We start from the raw sequence: 8,253 nt of genomic DNA, 5'->3' as shown, positions 1-8,253 counted from the left end.
TCAGAAAATAAATTGCCGCTGTTGTTGTGAGCACTGGCAATAGAGGCATTTGCTTTTGTCCGGCGGCTCAGTTGGTTAGTTAGCTCAGCCGGTTCGAAGGTGGTGCTAATTGCGCCACGGACGTGGGTTCCGGCCCCACACTGACCATGTGAGCCGTTCGTGTCGTTATCTGCGCTGTGTCAATGTTCGTCGTGGGTTTTACTTTCACCGTCTGCAAGTACTTGTCACATGATCGATTCAGATGTGTATTCATTTGAAAGCCGACCATCGCTGTCATGGAACAGCAACTCGTTGGTCCCATGCCGGATCTCAGCTGCGTTGCTGTATTTCCAAACAACGTGAACCACAAAATCACCAAGCAGAAAGCCTCTCCAGCACAATAAAACATTTCACAGGGATAGACGCATGACACGATCGCCGTACCCATGATGACTGCTGAATGTTGTCTGCAGCAAATCAATCAGTCTCAATTGTTTTCACAAAGAAATGCAAAACATGAATAATATGCAGTATTAAGTCGACCTGGCACAGTCTCGGAGGAGAACCAGAGTTCAGGTTTCATTTCAAATCAAAGATTCGTTCATCTTATTTTCCTGGATCTCTGTTACTACTTTTCAAGTGACTTCCAGAGGGAAATCTTTCGCTTGTTCAACTCTCATGCATCGACACTGGAGTTATCATATCCCCAGGAATATCATAGAGCCATTAATAAAAGCAAATTACAGCAGATGCTGGAATCTGAAACCAAAAGAGAAAATGCTGGAAATTCTCAGCAGGTCTGGCACCATCTGCAAGGAGAGAAAAGAGCTGACGTTTCGAGTCTAACTGACTCATTGTTAAAGATTAAAAAAGGGGAGAATGAGGGAGCTATTAACACCAGGCTGAGAGAAGGTGAGTCAAGGCTCCAGATGCAAAGGTGATAATGAAAGTGCACGGAGAGATTAAAGGGAGATTAGGAGCCGCGAATGACCAAGGCTGAAGCCAGTGTTACGTGACAAAATATGTGGGGGATGTGTGAAACAGAGACAAAATGGAAAACAGGGGAGAAGCGTAGCAAAGCGGGAAGAGGAGAGGAAAAATGTATTGACAGAGTGGGTAGCGACAGAAAGAGAGACAATCAAGAAATAAGAGGTACAGAACAGTGAGAAAAACGCAAATAAAAAAGGTAAGTAAAATTATTGAAACAGAATTATCTGAAGTTTTTTGAATTTAACAGCTTCAGACAATTTTACTTCATTATTTTATTCATCTCTTTTATCATTTCACCTGCAATATCATAGAGCCATTAGATATGGACAGCACTGAAAACACAATCTTCGGTCTGGCTCTTCCATTCCGAACAGATATCCTCAACTGATCCAGCCACGATTGCATGCACTTGACCCATGTCTCTCTAAACCCTTCCTATTCAAATACACATCCAAATTCCTTAAAAGTATTGGAATTGTACCAGCCATCACCAGCTCGTCTGGCAACTTATTGCAGACACTCACCACCCTTTGCGTCACGCCGTTGCTCCTCACTGCCTGTCGAATTCTCACCCTCCCACACCAGATTTATACCCTCTCGTGCTGCACTGCCCCACCTGAGCGAAACGAACTTATCTATTTACCCGAAAAATGCACCTCATGATTGACAAACCTCCATAAGGTCAGCTCCCAGCCTTTGCCGCGCCAGGCAAAATAGTGAGAGAGTGTTCAGCCTGTAAGCGTTTGCACCTTTTCCATTTTCAAATGTAGGATATAACATGCTGTCTGAAGCAGTCATCTTAGCAGCTGATCTGTCGCTGACAAACGCTGCAGTAAGGCGTGATAACCTGCTAAATATGCTGTCAAACGAAGATTGCAAAAGCAACATGAGTCATTGAGCAAAACGTGCAATTGAGTTCTGCGTTGTTGCTGACTCTAAAGCAACTGCGTCCTTCGGGAGCAGAAAGAATCCCACAGTTGGGTTACAATTCCAATGCATTTGGCATAAGGGTCGCAGCAGTTTATCAGCAGCACATAACCCTGACTCCAAAGGTCTGTGAGTTTCCAGAAGCACAGTGAGCGATCGTTGAAGGTACGTTTCAACCAGATGATATTTGTCAACATGACAAGCTGCAGCTGAGCTGGTGGCATTGCGATTGAAATTGCATGCGTCCGAACATTGTGCTTAATTTTGGGTATCAGAGCAAATGGTTAGCTCGAGTGTGCGCGTTCGGAAAAGTCAATGTTTTTTTGTTAAAAAGCTTTGCAATGGAAGGAAATACTTCAGACGATCGTGCGATCGATTGCAAATCAGAAAACGAATAGCCGCCGTGGTTGTGAGCGCAGGCAATATAAGCCTTTGTTCTGACGAAAAGGCTGCGTAGGTCGGTCGGCTCAGCTGGTTAGAGCGTGGTGCTAATAACGCCAAGGTTGTGGGTACAATCCCCACACTGACCATGTGCAGCGCTCGTCTCGTCAGTTGTGCTGTGTCAAGGTTTGTCGTGGTTTTTGCTTTCACCGTCTGCAAGAACTTGTCACATGATCAATTCAGATGTGTATTCATTTGAAAGCCGACCATCGCTGTCATGGAACATCAACTCGTTGGTCCTATGCCGGATCTCAGCTGCGTTGCTGTATTTCCAAACAATGTGTCCCACAAAATCACCAAGCAGAAAGCCTCACCGGCGCAATAAAACATTTCACAGGGATAGACGCACAACTCGATCACCGTACCCATGATGACTGGTGGATGTTGTCTGCAGCAAATCAATCAGTGTCAATTGTTTTCACAAAGAAATGCAAAACATGAAATATAAAGTATTAAGTCGACCTGGCACAGTCTCGGAGGAGAACCAGAATTCAGGCTTCAATTCACTTCAAAGATTCGTTCATCTTATTTTCCTGGATCTCTGGTACTACTTTTCACGTGACTTCCAGAGGGAAATCTTTCGCTTGTTCAACTCTCATGCATCGACACTGGAGTTATCATATCCCCAGCAATATCATAGAGCCATTAATAAAAGCAAATTACAGCAGATGCTGGAATCTGAAACCAAAAGAGAAAATGCTGGAAAATCTCAGCAGGTCTGGCACCATCTGCAAGGAGAGAAAAGAGCTGACGTTTCGAGTCTAACTGACTCATTGTTAAAGTTAAAAAAGGGGAGAATGAGGGAGCGATTTACACCAGGCTGACAGAAGGTGAGTCAAGGCTCCACATGCAAAGGTGGTAATGACAATGCATGGAGAGATTAAAGGGCGATTAGGAGCCGCGTTTGACCAAGGCTGAAGCCAGTGTTACGTGACAAAATATGTGGGGGATGGGTGTAGCAGAGACAAAATGGAAAACAGGGGAGAAGCGTAGCAAAGCAGGAAGAGGAGAGGAAAAATGTATTGACAGAGTGAGAAGCGACAGAGAGACAATCAAGAAATAAGAGGTACAGAACAGTGAAAAATAATACAAATAACAAAAGGTAAATAAAATAATTGAAATAAAATTATCTGAAGTTGTTTGAATTTAACAACTTCAGACAATTTTACTTCATTATTTTATTCATATTTTTTATTATTTCACCTGCAAAGTCATAGAGCCATGAGATATGGACAGCACTGAAAACAACGTCTTCGGACGAACTCGTCCATTCCGAAAAGATATCCTCAACTGATCAAGCCGCGATTGCATGCACTTGACCCACGTGTCTCTCAACCATTCCTATTCAAATACACGTCCAAATTCGTTAAAGGTATTGGAATTGTACCAGTCATCACCAACTCGTCTCGCAACTTATTGCAGACACGCACCATCCTCTGCGTCACGCCGTTGCTCCTCACTGCCTGTCGAATTCTAACCCGCCCACAACAGATGTATACCCTCTCGTTCTGCACTGCCCCACTTGAGCGAAAGGAACTTATTCACTTACCCGAAAAATGCCCCTCATGATTGAAAAACCTCCATAACATCAGTTCCCAACCTCTGACGCGCCAGACAAAATAGTATGAGAGTGTTCAGCCTGTTAACATTTGCACCTTTTCCATTTTCAAATGTAGGATATTGCATGCTGTCTGAAGCAGTCATCTTAGCAGCTGATCCGTCGCTGACAAACGCTGCAGTAAGGCGTGATAACCTGCTAAATATGCTGTCAAACGAAGATTGCAAAAGCAGCATGAGTCATTGAGCAAAACGTGCAATTGAGTTCTGCGCTGTTGCTGACTCTAAAGCAACTGCGTCCTTCGGGAGCAGAAAGAATCCCACAGTTGGGTTACAATTCCAATGCATTTGGCATAAGGGTCGCAGCAGTTTATCAGCAGCACATAACCCTGACTCCAAAGGTCTGTGAGTTTCCAGAAGCACAGTGAGCGATCGTTGAAGGTACGTTTCAACCAGATGATATTTGTCAACATGACAAGCTGCAGCTGAGCTGGTGGCATTGCGATTGAAATTGCATGCGTCCGAACATTGTGCTTAATTTTGGGTATCAGAGCAAATGGTTAGCTCGAGTGTGCGCGTTCGGAAAAGTCAATGTTTTTTTGTTAAAAAGCTTTGCAACGGAAGGAAATACTTCAGACGATCGTGCGATCGATTGCAAATCAGAAAACGAATAGCCGCCGTGGTTGTGAGCGCAGGCAATATAAGCCTTTGTTCTGACGAAAAGGCTGCGTAGGTCGGTCAGCTCAGCTGGTTAGAGCGTGGTGCTAATAACGCCAAGGTCGTGGGTACAATCCCCACACTGACCATGTGCAGCGCTCGTCTCGTCAGTTGTGCTGTGTCAAGGTTTGTCGTGGTTTTTGCTTTCACCGTCTGCAAGAACTTGTCACATGATCAATTCAGATGTGTATTCATTTGAAAGCCGACCATCGCTGTCATGGAACATCAACTCGTTGGTCCTATGCCGGATCTCAGCTGCGTTGCTGTATTTCCAAACAATGTGTCCCACAAAATCACCAAGCAGAAAGCCTCACCGGCGCAATAAAACATTTCACAGGGATAGACGCACAACTCGATCACCGTACCCATGATGACTGGTGGATGTTGTCTGCAGCAAATCAATCAGTGTCAATTGTTTTCACAAAGAAATGCAAAACATGAAATATAAAGTATTAAGTCGACCTGGCACAGTCTCGGAGGAGAACCAGAATTCAGGCTTCAATTCACTTCAAAGATTCGTTCATCTTATTTTCCTGGATCTCTGGTACTACTTTTCACGTGACTTCCAGAGGGAAATCTTTCGCTTGTTCAACTCTCATGCATCGACACTGGAGTTATCATATCCCCAGCAATATCATAGAGCCATTAATAAAAGCAAATTACAGCAGATGCTGGAATCTGAAACCAAAAGAGAAAATGCTGGAAATTCTCAGCAGGTCTGGCACCATCTGCAAGGAGAGAAAAGAGCTGACGTTTCGAGTCTAACTGACTCATTGTTAAAGTTAAAAAAGGGGAGAATGAGGGAGCGATTTACACCAGGCTGACAGAAGGTGAGTCAAGGCTCCACATGCAAAGGTGGTAATGACAATGCATGGAGAGATTAAAGGGCGATTAGGAGCCGCGTTTGACCAAGGCTGAAGCCAGTGTTACGTGACAAAATATGTGGGGGATGGGTGTAGCAGAGACAAAATGGAAAACAGGGGAGAAGCGTAGCAAAGCAGGAAGAGGAGAGGAAAAATGTATTGACAGAGTGAGAAGCGACAGAGAGACAATCAAGAAATAAGAGGTACAGAACAGTGAAAAATAATACAAATAACAAAAGGTAAATAAAATAATTGAAATAAAATTATCTGAAGTTGTTTGAATTTAACAACTTCAGACAATTTTACTTCATTATTTTATTCATATTTTTTATTATTTCACCTGCAAAGTCATAGAGCCATGAGATATGGACAGCACTGAAAACAACGTCTTCGGACGAACTCGTCCATTCCGAAAAGATATCCTCAACTGATCAAGCCGCGATTGCATGCACTTGACCCACGTGTCTCTCAACCATTCCTATTCAAATACACGTCCAAATTCCTTAAAAGTATTGGAATTGTACCAGTCATCACCAACTCGTCTCGCAACTTATTGCAGACACGCACCATCCTCTGCGTGAAGCCGTTGCTCCTCACTGCCTTTCGAATTCTCACCCGCCCACAACAGATGTATACCCTCTCGTTCTGCACTGCCCCACTTGAGCGAAAGGAACTTATTCACTTACCCGAAAAATGCCCCTCATGATTGAAAAACCTCCATAACATCAGTTCCCAACCTCTGACGCGCCAGGCAAAATAGTATGAGAGTGTTCAGCCTGTTAACATTTGCACCTTTTCCATTTTCAAATGTAGGATATTGCATGCTGTCTGAAGCAGTCATCTTAGCAGCTGATCCGTCGCTGACAAACGCTGCAGGAAGGCTAACTTGCTAAATATGCTGTCAAATGAAGATTGAATAAGCAACATGAGTCATTGAGCAAAAAGTGGAAGTGAGTTCTGCACTGTTGCTGACAACAAAGCAACTGCGTCCTTTGGGAGCAGAAAGAATTCATGGATATCCAGTTTGAGGCGGTTAATGTCTCAGCGGCAGTTGAAAATGAAGAGATCAAAGGCAGGTAATAGGACAGCACGTTGTGTACTCGTGGATGGAGTGCATTGGAGGAGGGCAAAGAAGTCCTCGGAGGTTGGCGGGAGTCTTCATTGTGAAAGTAAGCTCGGAGGCGGCATAAGAAGTGTTTGACGTCACGTCGTGTATTAAATTCATTGATGCTTGGACGGAATGGTTAACTTTGAGGCCTTTACTGAGGACTGATAATTCGTCCTTCCCTCAGGGTTAGGTCAGAGAGAATTTTGAAAACTCGCCAAGTCTGGGAGCTGGGATCTGTTGTGATGTGAAGCTTGGGGAAGAGACCGAGCCTGTAACTGGAGTCGGTGTGGTGCTAGGGTGAATGGGGGTGGATTCATGAGCGGGCTGGTATTCCCCTAAGGGTTCTGGGGACGGGGAGTTTGACAGTGGGACCTGGGAAGGGTGTCAGCAGAATGCAGGTGATTGGCGTTGATGGGGGTGGAAGTGGTGGAAAACATGGCAGTGGGGGCCGCAGAAGTCACTGAATGTGTGACATCAGCGATGATATGAGGGGCGGAAGTGGTGTGTGAGGAATTGCAAGGGGTGGAAATGGCATTTACTTTATTTTACCAATAAATTCCTGTCACAAATCTGTTTGACAATGTCTTATTTTAATTAAACTCAGTCCCTTACTGTTTCTTTCTTTGGGTCTTCATCCATATCTCCGTGGTGTTCCAATATTTCAACCTTTCGCATTGGACTTGGGAATTTCCATTCACCTCAGACCTGTCCTCCTCCGCATCTGTGTCCATATATAGCACACTGCATAATCCTGGTACCAGAGGAGCCTATCCCAATAAAAAAGCTCAGTCTTCCCTGAGTACTCGTAGCAATGCTCACTGGTCAAAAACACTTCTGATGATACCAATGTGTGATCCTTACACTTTCCTGCATTCTGCTGATATCATTCAGTTTCTCTCCATGTGATATCCCTCACTGTGTGCGTCTAATTGCTGCCTCTGTTACTGTCTCTCGCTCTTGCAGGTTCTCCAGATCCTGAGCCAACAGCATTCTCCACTCCAGAGGGAAGCAACTGCACAGGCCATGGATGGAGACTGGGATTTTCCAGATCTCTGTGGGACTCAGTGCCATTCTCCATGTGTAACCTTCATTGCATTAGTCTCATTTCCCATTCTGTCGACTTCTCTGTCTGCTGTAGGTATTCCTGATGTCCCTGACTCAGCAGAATTCCCAATTCCTGTCTCATCCTTCACCACACTGAAGACAGTTGGTCAGCCAGAGAGAGATGGAGAGTGAGATCTGGAGCCTTCAGTAAATCCTGCAGCCGGTAAGATCACTCACAGTAAACAGCACAGGGAGGAGTTCATGGGCTTTAATTCAGACCCTGAGAGCATGAGGTCGGAACAATGATGGGCAAGGAAGATGAGAAAAATCTGAGGCTTCATTATCACCACCTTGTCTGCAAATTCATCTGTTCCACAGAACCCTCCCATCTGTCGGTCAGTTTCACCACTGTCTGTTTCATAAATGCCACCTTCCCCTATCTCTGTCAGCCACTGCAACCCTGTTCATCCCTGTAAGCTCGTCCTACCAGTACAACTCTCCAAGTTTCTGCCGTTGCTTTTAATCCTGGGTTCTGTCTCATCTCTCCTTAACGGAAGAAAATCAACTCTTCAGTTCCTGAAGCCATCCCGGTCAGTGTCGTCCTTTCCAGACCTGAAAAACCTCCCT

The 8,253-nt window shown here is 44.8% G+C and overlaps 2 non-coding genes across 2 annotated transcripts; both read left to right on the top strand.

Moving 5' to 3' along the window:
* Positions 1–2,352: 2,352 nt before the first annotated feature.
* Positions 2,353–2,426, top strand: trnai-aau (transfer RNA isoleucine (anticodon AAU)). The gene has a single exon. It is a non-coding gene; the product is annotated as a tRNA-Ile (tRNA).
* A 2,200-nt stretch (positions 2,427–4,626) lies between these two features.
* On the top strand, positions 4,627–4,700 carry trnai-aau (transfer RNA isoleucine (anticodon AAU)). The gene has a single exon. It is a non-coding gene; the product is annotated as a tRNA-Ile (tRNA).
* Positions 4,701–8,253: the final 3,553 nt, after the last annotated feature.

Source organism: Hemiscyllium ocellatum, chromosome 28, assembly GCF_020745735.1.
Source record: "Hemiscyllium ocellatum isolate sHemOce1 chromosome 28, sHemOce1.pat.X.cur, whole genome shotgun sequence".
NCBI lineage: Eukaryota > Metazoa > Chordata > Chondrichthyes > Orectolobiformes > Hemiscylliidae > Hemiscyllium > Hemiscyllium ocellatum.
The sequence above is the reverse complement of the archived record's forward strand: the minus strand, read 5'-3'. Positions and strand labels throughout refer to the sequence as shown.